Genomic DNA, 11,978 nt, shown 5'->3' with positions numbered 1-11,978 from the left:
TGGATTGTCGTCGCTCCGATTTTTTTTTTTGTTTATCTTTATGTTATTTAATTTATTATATATTTACTTTATTAATTTTTTACAATTATTTATCAATACTAATATATTGCCAAACTATTATTATATTATTATTAATTATTTTAGTACTATAATTGTTCATTAATTATTATTATTATTATTATTGTTGTTGTTAAGGATGTTCGCAGTGCGGTTTAGTTTAGTTTTTTAGAGAAAAGTCATTCGATCTAATTGTTTAATTAAACTGCGATTCGGTTTGGTTCGGTTTTTTAATCGAAACCATTCGAATCAAACCAAACTAATTGAAATCGATTTGGTTTGGTTCGATTTGTTCGATTTTTTTAATCAATTCAAAGAAAAACCTGTCATACAATTTCACAAAATCATAACATTAAAATCATAGAAGACAAATACGCAATGACTAACAAAAGTCTTGATCCAATAAAATTCAATGACAAAATTAAAACACGACAATTAGAGAAGTTTAAAAATTCAATAGTCAACATAATAAAAATAAATTTCCAGCACCATTGAGACCCTCCTCCTCGCCAGTATTGAATAAAGAATATAACACCCTCTCTTCAATTCATGAGCCCACTGAGAAATTCTAAAAGCAAGTTCTAGCATGACACCTACACATGAGCTACAATCTCGAGCTCCCTTTCCTGTAAAAATAATGCTATATATTTAGTGAAAAATGATAAGATTGTAAAAAATATTAAAGATCTCATATGTCATATACTCAAAGTTGACCCTTCACAGGTTTTTGTAGAATTTCAGAAACAAAGCATCAAGTAAAACAATAAATGACAGTTGAATAATATTCCAATAAAGTGATCTTCCTATAAAAGTATTGGTATTTCATCATTAATCTTTCAATTGTCCTACTCTTGTACATTGGTTTCAAATCATTATGATAGCAGGAAGTAGTATCTTAATGTTTCTTGGTTATAGATCAAAGAACTACATATTCCACTGTTTAAAGTGACTAATGTGTTAACAATTCAGCAAAACACAAACACATATAAAAATATGTGTAACAAAACTCACACATTAGCTTAAGACTAAATTGGATTATAAACTAACCATTATTATTTATTTATTAAAAGACCATATATATATATATAATGACAGTTGAATAATATTCCAATAAAGTGATCTTCCTGTAAAAGTATTAGTATTTCATCATTAATCTTTCAATTGTCCTACTCTTGTACATTGGTTTCAAATCATTATGATAGCAGGAAGTAGTATCTTAATGTTTCTTGGTTATAGATCAAAGAACTACATATTCCACTGTTTAAAGTGACTAATGTGTTAACAATTCAGCAAAACACAAACACATATAAAAATATGTGTAACAAAACTCACACATTAGCTTAAGACTAAATTGGATTATAAACTAACCATTATTATTTATTTATTAAAAGACCATATATATATATATATATATATATATATGCATAACAGGGTAATTTGTGGCACCAAATGAATTTCTTATGGCAACTAGCCAGCTACAACAGCATAACAAATACCGCAGTGTGTGATCTAAAAAAAATGTAACAAATAAGTAATGAATCCGCACATAGGTCATAAGAGCTAAAATGCTAGAATCAAATTCAGTAAATCATCTCAACTAGAGAAAACAGCACGTGGTTTATAAGGTATTAGTTAATGACAATATATAACACTAATAAGTAATGAAGAAGAACACATGGTTCATGGAATTAATAAACAAACATAAATTACAGCTGAAGCAAGTTTGGCCATCAAAACCAGTGCATTCAATTTTATAGCACACAAATCTCAAATCTGACATTTAATTATATATAAAATGCAATTAAATATACTTTCTCTAACAATTAGAACCTAGAAGAACCCTAACAATCAGAAACATACCTTCTCTAACAATCAGAAACAAGACACATTCAGAAGCTAAAACCCCCAAAATTAGAAAACCTATAATCGCAGAACCTCCCCAATTCATAGAACCAAATTTAGGAAAAACGAAACATACCTTCTCTATCTCGTTTGGCCATTGTTGTTCATCATCATCATCATCACAGCCACATGCACCTTCTTCGACACTAAAACGAGAGAGGGAGTGAGGTAATCAGCGAGAAAGAGAAGATAGAGAGTGAGCCAGAGAATGATTACCTAGTGAGCGGACGATGGTGAGCGACGATGGGAGGAAGGGGTTCGGCGCTGGTGGGAGGGGCTGGGTTCAGCGCTGCTGGGAGCCTGGGCTGGGAGGGTTTTCTTTTAGCGCCGCTAGGTTAGAGTTTCTTTGAGTGCATCTGATTTGGGGGTGGGGTAATGGCAAGGGGTTGGTGGTCTAATGGATTTTTTAGGATTTTTAGTTGACCGTTTCGGTTAAAGTTTTCAGTGTCAAAACTGAAAATTGAACCGAACCACAGAAAAAATAGCAAAACATGAATTTTTTAGTTTTTTCGGTTTTCGGTTTATTCGATTTTTAGTTTTTTTGGTTCGGTTGGTCGATTTTGTTTGGTCTGGATCAGTTTTGAACACCCCTAGTTGTTGTTGATGATGTTATTTTATCATTGTTACGTCATAATTCATACTTTGTTGTCACAATATTATTATGAAACACACCAAAAGATGAGAATTTTTTAAAAAAAAAGGTTTTTTATGTGTGAAACAAGCAGATGAAAAAAAGCAAAAAAAAAAAACTACAAAAAACATATTGAATACCGTTGCATTTAGTGGCGATCATTACCGTTTGATTTAGTGGCATTTTTTGCATTAGATACAAGTAAGATTTAGTTCCCCGAATTAGTTATCGTTGGATTTTATGCTCTGCCACTAAATCCGATAGTAATCAGTGGCGTAAAATCTTATCTCAGTAGCGCCAATTTTACTTGCGGATCTTCCATCAGATTCGGCCGCCGATATATAGGTTTAGTGAAATACTGCGTTTAAGCAATTTACCGTTGAAAAGTTCGTCAGTATATCTGATGGTATTCACGGCGTAAAATTCAAATGCAAACCTCCTTCCCTCACTTTTATGAACTCACTCTCTCTCTTCTATCATCTTTTCTCTTTGGCCCTAAAGTTGCCGGTGTCGCCCCACTAGCTGGAGCCTCCGCTGCTGCCGCCACTGCATGTTGTCACCGTTGAAGTTGTCGGACACTACTGGAGCTATAGGGACACCACCGTTGTTCGCATTTATGGTCACTATCGTCAGTGATGGTGATGTTGTCGCTGTCACTGCCGCCTCCTGTCACTACCACGACTCCACCATCTTGCAACTACTATCAGAGGTAATTTTGGTATAATTTTTTTATTTTTTTAAGATTTTTTTGTGAGTTTAGAATTTTGTTAAGTAGTTTATTAAATTTTTGATTAAATTAGTATAATGAAGTTTGTGATTAGGAACTGGTATAATTTTTTATTTTTTATGATTGAGGTATTTTATCAAATTATTGATTAAATTAGTGTATTAAAGTTTGTGATTAGAATTTGGTATAGTTTTTTTTATTTTTTTCAGATTTTTTTTGTGAATTTAGGGTTTTCTTAGGTATTTTATTAAATTATTGATTAAATTAGTGTAACGAAGTTTGTGATTAGGGTTTGTTTTTTTTTCAAATTTTTTATGAGTTTAATTTAGGATTTTGTTAGATATTTTATTATCAAATTATTAATTAAATTAATGTAATGAAGTTTGTGATTAGAATTTTTTATTTTAAATTAAGTTAAGGTAGGTTAAGTAAGGTGAGATTAAGGGTGCTCGAGCTATTGGAAGAATTTGTTTGTTTTGTTGAATTAGTTTCACCTTGTGAATTTAATAAGTTTTATTTTTTATTAGGACGGTGCTATTTCTCTGAGATCAATTGGAGTTCGCTTCTTCCGTATTCTATGCATCTACATTCTAGGTAGGTTTTCTATCTCTAAATATATTAATTGTTTAAGTTTTATGCTGGACATACTTTTTCTAGGATAGTGTTTTAAGACAGAAGTTGGAGAAGGTCACGTAGAGGCGCCTTCTTGAAACTATTGTTTGCTGAAAAATTGTAGAGTTATAAGGGGTTGTGCTCTAGAACGGTTAAGATTTGATGTGTTATTGAATTCGTGTTTGTTCTAATTTATGCCTGCAGTTATTTTTCTGTGAAACGGTTAAATTTATTTGGTGAATGTCTCTGAATTAAGAGAAAGTTCTGCCAAAATTTCGTTTAAATTGTTTAAAACATGTTTGGTTTGTGAGAAAATGATAATCATCGTATTTGGTTGGAGATTCTAATTATATGAGACCTGTTGCTGAATTTTCTAAAATTTTAATAAGTTGTGTTATTGGATGAATTCTAGGGTGTTTATTGCAAGATGATTCTAAGTCATTATCTGTGGATTTATGATAAGAACAACAGTGCACAGGGGGGTTAAAAATTGAATTTTTTGAGGGAGTTGATGCGTTTGTTACGTATGTCTTCAACATGGAACTGTTTAGGTCTCAAGGGGTATCTAGGTGTTCGTGCTATTGGTTGACTAAGTGGTTAGGACATTCGAATATAACACTTCACCTCTACTATAATGGATTCAAGGATGGGTATTGGATGTAGATGGAACACGGAGAAGTGGATGAGCAGGGAATTAACTAGTGTGCCTCGAATTTCAATATGGTTGGGGGTCAATCGACGATGGTTCGGGTAGTTAGAGAACCAAACATGGAAGAAATAAATTGGGAGGGTAACCAAGAGAGATACAACGAGATGATGTTTGATGCAATAGATGCTACTGATACGGAAGATGCTGAACAAGAGCCTAGCCCGGAGGTAAAGAGCTTTTATCATCTATTAGAATCTATCGTGAAACCCTTGTATGAGGGGTCTGCTCATTCAAAATTGTTTGCATGTGTTAGAATGAGTATTAAATTTGAGTCAAATCACATCTAAGAGTCTTTTGATAAGTGGACTACCTTTTGCAATGACTCAGTACCTGCCGAGACTAGTGGCATCCCCCAGAACCACTACAAAGCAAAGAAGTTAGTTTCAAAATTAGTTCTAAATTCGATAAAAATTGATTGTTGTTTGAATAATTGTATACTGTATTACAAGGGGAACGTAGATCTAACTGCTTGTAGATTTTGTGATGCACTGATATTTCAAGTCAAGAAAGAACAGATTGATAAACGGCGGTTAAAGAGAATTCCAAACAAACAGATGCACTACTTGCCCTTAATCCCTAAGCTAAAATAGTTGTATGCATCGATAAGTTCGGACCCTCACATGAACTAGCATAGTAACAAGAGAGATGATGGTTTTATGACATACCCGTCACATGGAGATGCTTGGAAGCACTTTGATAGGGTCCACCCTATATTTGTGAGCGAGCCCAGAACGTTAGATTAGTTTTGTTCTTTGATAGGTTTGCACCAAATTCTAATTTCGGTAATGCGTACTCTTGTTGGCCTGTAGTGGTGACTCCTTATAACCTACCTCCCTAAATATGCATGAAAGACCCCTACATATTTTTAACTTGTATCATACTTGATCCAAGAAATTCAAAGGCCAAAATAGATGTCTTTTTGCAACCCTTGATGGATGAGTTGATGGAGTTGTGGATTAATAGTGTAGAAATGTATGATATTTCAACCAAGACAAACTTTCAACTGCATGTTATGTTGATATGTACCATTAACAACTTTTCTGCGTATAGAATGTTATCAAGTTAGTCCACTCAAGGCAGAATGTCGTGTCCCATTTGTATAGAAGATACAAAGGCATTTTGGCTGACAAATAGGGGTAAGAATTTGTGGTTTGATTGTCTTCAAAAGATCCTCGATATTGATCATCCTTTTCTATGCAACAAAGACTCATCGAGGAAGAATAGAACTAAAGAAGAAGAAGAACTCATGAGATTGAGTGGTTTGCAAAATTTGACATCACATTAGTAGAATCCCAAGGATCGTTGATAACAGGGCAGGTGTGAGACCTCTGGGATATGGTAAGGAGAATAACTGAACCAAGCAGAGTGTATTTTGGGACTTGTCTTATTGGAAAGACAATTTGGTTCGACATTGTCTTGACGTGATGCACATTGAAAATAACGTATTTGATAATATCATGCACACAAATGGACGATAAGAGGACAAAGAATAACAATAAGGCAAGGTTAGACATGATACACATTTGAAGACGGCCATAGCTAAACTTAACGAGACTTGATAAAAACTAAAGGTGGTATTCGTTCTAACGAAGGACCAGAGGAAAAATATTTGTAGGTGGATTAGAGGACTAAGGTTTTCCAATGGTTACGCGTCTAAATTGGGTAGGTATGCAAATGTCTCACAAGGTAGATTTGCTGGGTTGAAGAGTCACGATTGTCATGTATTTATCGACTCATTGCTTCCTGCTGCGTTCCGAAAACTTCCTACCAACATCTGAAAACCCCTTACAGAAATAAGTAAGTTTTTAGGGATTTATGTGCTACAAAACTTAACGTAAATGATCTCACAATCATGGACAAGAACATTCTGATCATACTTTATAATTTAGAGAGAATATTTCCTCTCGAATTTTTTGACGTCATGGAACACTTATCAATCCACCTGTAGTACAAAGCAAGAGTATGGGGCCAATCCAATTTAGGTGGATGTACCCGTTTGAGAGGATGATTGGATTATTCAAATGCACCGTGAAAAACAGAGCTCAGATCGAGGGTAGTATCTATAAAACATTCCTAGCTAAAGAAACATCTGCATTTTGATCCTTCTATTTTGAGCCTTATGTTGAGTCACATAGAACAAGAGTTGGAAGGAATGACAAGAAGGGAGAAACCTTGTCAGGATCGGAGGACCAACGTATCAATATTTTTTTCGAAAGGAGTTGCAATGAGCACGGGTAGTGAATATTGGTTAGAGAAAAAGGAAATCAATGTCGCACATCTGCATGTGTTGCTTAATTATGACCAGGTTTTATCCTACCTTATGTGAGTTCTAAGCCTTCATAACTATTGTATTTAGTAGGATACTATCTTCGTCGTCTAATCAAAACTTCATTACACTTGATGCCAGGGCATCTTGGCCAGTTTCACTGACCTTTTCTTTACTGTTTTTAGGTTAGTTTCATGCATTTCTTTAGGAAATAAGCTAGTTTTGGGTAAATATTCACTTATGCCTTGACTCAAGCATACATTGTGCATTTTACATGATTTCATGAGGATTTTGCATAAGTTTAGTGACAAATATTATGTTGCATTACTCATGACTTGGACTAGAGCTTTGATGCACTTTGTTGCTTGATTTCAGGACCAAAAAGAAGCAAGAAAAGGGGAGGTAACTTGCAAAGATTAATGAGAAAAGTGATTGCCAATAACACTCTCAAAAAGCCATCAATGCCCACGTTAGAGAGTCACATTAACCAAGTTAACGTGAACTCTAACGTGGAGAAAAGAAGTTGAGCCAACGTTAGTGACACTCAACATTGTCACTAACATTGGCAATTACTCATAAGTGGCCACGTTAGAAGCCACGTTAACCTAGTTAATGTAGCCTCTAACGTTAAGGGGGAGGGAGAGAAGCCAACGTTAGGGACACTCAACATTGTCACTAACGTTGGCCTATGGTGCTAAGTACCACGTTAACTCCCACGTTAACTTGGTTAACGTGGGAACTAACGTAGAAGATGAAGAGTTGTCGACAACGTTAGTGACACTCAACATTGTCACTAACATTGAAGCAACCACATAACCCCCAAGAGTCACGTTAACTTCCACGTTAACTTGGTTAACGTGGAAGCTAACGATGAGAAATGAAGGATGAGCCAACGTTAGTGACACTCAACATTGTCACTAACGTTGGGATGGCTAAAAGATGGCCACGTTAGAAGCCACGTTAACCTAGTTAACGTGGACTCTAACGTGAGACCTAGGGGTACATTGGAACGTTAGTGACAATGTTAAATGTCACTAACGTTCTCGAAGGATGGCAAAGGCCACGTTAGAAGCCACGTTAACCTAGTTAACGTGAGCTTTAACGTGAAGCAAGAAGGGGCACACTGGAATGTTAGTGACAATGTTGAGTGTCACTAACGTTCTCGAAGGTTGACAAGGCAACGTTAAAAGCCACGTTAACCTAGTTAACGTGGGTTTTAACGTAAGGCAAAGGGGTGCATTGGAACGTTAGTGACAATGTTAAGTGTCACTAACGTTCCCGAACTTAGACTTTCACTAAATGATTAACACTCCTTACGCCCTGAGCTTAAGTCTCTGCCCACTCCGCACTTTCTCTCTGCAAGTAAAGCCAAGCCCAAATAAAGAAAGGAACTGCTTCAAACTCAAGATCCAAAGGCCCAAGACTTGAAGAGTGAACTAGAAGCTGAGAAGAGTAGTATATATAGGAGTAGCTTTGAATTGTAAAATAGTTCTGGAGGCTGAAGAACCACTCTCTGTATTTTACTTTCTTTGCAATTTCTAGTTTTATGATGTATTCTCCATCTTTGTTTTCATCTTCAAGAGCTATGAACAACTAAACCCCTTTCATTGGGTGAGGGAGCTCTGTTGTAATTTGATGGATCAATACTAATTTTCATTGTTCTTCTTCTATCTTTCCTCTTGATTTTACTTGAAAGCTTTCGGTCTTCATCCAATTGAGTAGTTATATTGGAAGAGAAGCTATTCAAACTTGGATCTCTTTTGAACCTTGGAAGAGGAATGAAGAGATCAAGCTAGAAATGCTTTCTCATGTTGGACCAAATTAGGTTTGGATGGGTATGTGACTGTAACCCTCTCAATACTTGGTTTGGGAAATGCATGTGGTATAATCAGTGACCATACTTCATCTCTTCTCATGAGCAATTGACCAAGGAATTGGCTATTGATCAAGATTTGAGAGATTGAATTGCAAGAAATTGCAATTCAATCACTTAAGATTGCCAAGGAGATCAATGAGTGCATTGATTGAGGAAGAGATGAAAATGAACTTGATCCGGAGAATTGCAACATCTCCTAAGCCTAATGAACTCCCCATTTCTAATCTTACCCATTCTCTTTAATTTTTGCCATTTACTTTTATGAGCAAATCCCCCATTCCCATTTACAATTCTGTAATTTATTTTCAGTTATTTACTTCCAGTCCTTTAATTCTAGCATTTACTTTTCTGTTATTTACATTCCCGCCATTTTATTTTCTACAACTCTCAACCCAAATTCTGGATTCGCTCAACTAGAACATTCTTCTAATTAAAGTTGCTTGATCAATCAATCCCTGTGGGATTCGACCTCATTCTATTGTGAGTTTTTACTTGACGACAACTTTGGTACACTTGCCGAAGGGAGATTTGTTGAGAGACAAGTTTTCCGTGCATCAAGTTTATGGCACCGTTGCCGGGGATTGATTGTGCATCAACAATGATTAGATTGGAAGATCACTAGATTGAGCATTTTATTTTGTGAATTTCATTTTTCTGTTTGAGTGATTTACTTTTTGTTTTAGTTAAACTTCTTCCCTTCTCCATCGACTCTTTTGTTTTTCTTTGTTATTTTCAATTCTGTTTGCTAACCCACTAACTGTTTGATATATTGCATCACCCACAACTAACATCAATTCTGACACAAATACTGTCTGCACCTATTTTCTCTGCTTGTACTTGTTGGTTGTATGACAGGGAGAAGAAGCGGGGCTTCAACTTCCTTTGATTCTGAACCAGAGAGAACCTTCCTTAGACTAAGGAGGGAGGCAAAAGAAAAACGAGTAGTTGGTGCTGAAGAAGAGGAGGAACAGTTTGAGGAATACTTTGAACCAAACATGGAAGAAAACATGGAAAATCATCATGAAGAAGAGATTCACAACCATGGCAGAGGAGGTGGAGCAAATCATGCTGGGGAGGATAGAAGAGTTTTGGGCTCTTACATTAATCCAAACGCAGGCAATTATGGAAGTAGCATCCAAAAGCTAACAATCCATGCCAACAACTTTGAACTTAAACCACAGCTCATCACCCTTGTTCAGCACAACTGTTCATTTGGAGGAGGTGTTCAAGAAGATCCCAACCAACATTTGACCACCTTCCTAAGAATATGTGACACAGTGAAATCTAATGGTGTTCATCCTGACGCCTATAGATTGCTCTTATTTCCCTTCTCACTCAGAGACAAGGCAGCCAAGTGGCTGGAATCCTTCCCAAGGAAGAGCTTGACAACTTGGGAGGATATGGTGAACAAATTCTTAGCAAGATTCTACCCTCCTCAACGAATCAATAGGCTGAGAGCTGATGTTCAAACCTTCAGGCAACAGGATGGTGAGACTCTGTATGAAGCATGGGAGAGGTTCAAAGACTTAACAAGGAGGTGTCCACCTGACATGTTCAACGAATGGGTCCAGCTGCACATTTTCTATGAAGGGCTCTCTTATGAGTCAAAGAAGGCAGTATACCATTCATCTGGAGGGTCCTTGAATAAGAAGAAGACCATTGAGGAAGCCATAGATGTTATTGAAACTGTAGCAGAAAACGACTACTTCTATGCTTCCGAAAGAGGGAACACAAGAGGAGTGATGGAGCTAAACAATGTGGATGCTCTGTTGGCCCAAAACAAGCTCATTACCCAGCAGCTGGCTGACCTCACCAAGAAGATGGAAATGAACCAAGTAGCAGCAATCTCCACTTTATCAACAACACAAGAAGTTGTAAACCAAGAAGCAGAAGGGAGTCAGGAGCAAGCCAACTACATTGGGAATTCACCAAGGAAAAACTATGATCCATACTCTAAGACCTACAACCCTGGATAGAGAAATCACCCAAACTTTGGGTGGGGAAGTGAGCAAGATCAAAACCAAGACCAGAGACATTACAACTCCAACAACAATGCAGCTCACCAACAATTCACCCAGAGGACATCTCAACACCCCCACAACAACACTTCTCCATATACTTATCAAAACCAAAATAGCACATCTGCTCCGAACCACTCATCAATTGATGACAGGCTCTCTAAGATTGAAGCCTTACTTGAAGGAATATGCTAAGAGATTCAAGAAAATAAGGTGTTCAAAGAGGAGGTGCGAGCTAATATTAAGAACCAGGGAGAAACCATTAGGAAGATGGAATTCCAGGTGGGATATTTAGCTGAGAAGATTCCCAAACCTACTGATAGCTTCCCAAGTGACACTGAGAAAAACCCCAAGGGAGAAGCAAAGAAAGTAAGATGGGAAGATTGCAAAATGGTCACTACAAGTGATCAAGAGATTGAAGACAAGCAAGGCAAAATGTGCAAACAACCTGAAGACAACTCAATAAAGGAGGAGGATAGAGATCACAAAGAACCAGAAATCTCACAACAAGAGCTGCTGAAGCTCTATGCACCATTCCCTCAACTGCTCAATGGTGCTGTGGGAAAAAGAATATACTCAAGGTTCCTAGACTTGTTTGCATCTCTGCATGTGAACATACCATTCATCAAGGTAATTCAACAAATGCCTGTATTCATCAAGTATATGAAGGAACTTCTTCCGAGGAAAAGCTCACTCAAGGGAGGGCAGACTATAGTGATGAACAAGGAATGTAGTGCACTTATTCAGCCTGAGCTGCCTACAAAAAGAAGAGACCCAGGAAGCTTTCATATCCCTTGTGCCATAGGTGAGACTATGTTCGAAGGAGCACTATGTGATTTGGGGGCTAGCATCAACTTACTACCTTTATCCCTGGCGAAGAGGCTGCAGATTAATGAGATAATGCCCACAGATGTCATTATCAGACTGGCTGACAAAACTCAAAAGCAAGCAATAGGAGTGGTGGAAAATGTGCTGCTAAAGGTTGGGAAGTACTTTCTCCCAACAGACTTTGTCATTCTAGACATGGAAGAGAGTCATACTCACCCAATCATATTGGGCAGACCATTCCTAGCTACGGCCAGAGCACTTATCGATGTAGAGAAAGGGGAGCTAATATTGAGAATTCATGATGAACGACTCAGCTTCAATGTCTTCAACTTCTCACAAGAAACAGATCAAG

At 36.9% G+C, this 11,978-nt stretch overlaps 1 long non-coding RNA gene and 1 other non-coding gene across 2 annotated transcripts; both read right to left on the bottom strand.

Annotated features, from left to right (window-relative positions):
• Window positions 1–547: 547 nt before the first annotated feature.
• On the bottom strand, window positions 548–2,306 carry LOC107608409 (uncharacterized). Its single transcript, XR_001612851.3, has 3 exons — window positions 2,176–2,306; window positions 2,036–2,105; window positions 548–683 (listed from the first exon to the last, which is right to left on the bottom strand). It is a non-coding gene; the product is annotated as an uncharacterized LOC107608409 (long non-coding RNA).
• A 7,922-nt stretch (window positions 2,307–10,228) lies between these two features.
• LOC148553922 (small nucleolar RNA R71) lies at window positions 10,229–10,332 on the bottom strand. Its single transcript, XR_015892890.1, has one exon. It is a non-coding gene; the product is annotated as a small nucleolar RNA R71 (small nucleolar RNA).
• Between the last annotated feature and the right edge of the window lie 1,646 nt (window positions 10,333–11,978).

This window comes from Arachis ipaensis, chromosome B7 (assembly GCF_059453495.1).
Source record: "Arachis ipaensis isolate K30076 ecotype BB chromosome B7, ASM5945349v1, whole genome shotgun sequence".
In the NCBI taxonomy this organism is placed as follows: Eukaryota; Viridiplantae; Streptophyta; class Magnoliopsida; order Fabales; family Fabaceae; genus Arachis; species Arachis ipaensis.
Note: the sequence above shows the minus strand (reverse complement) of the source record. Positions and strands in the feature narration are given on the sequence as shown.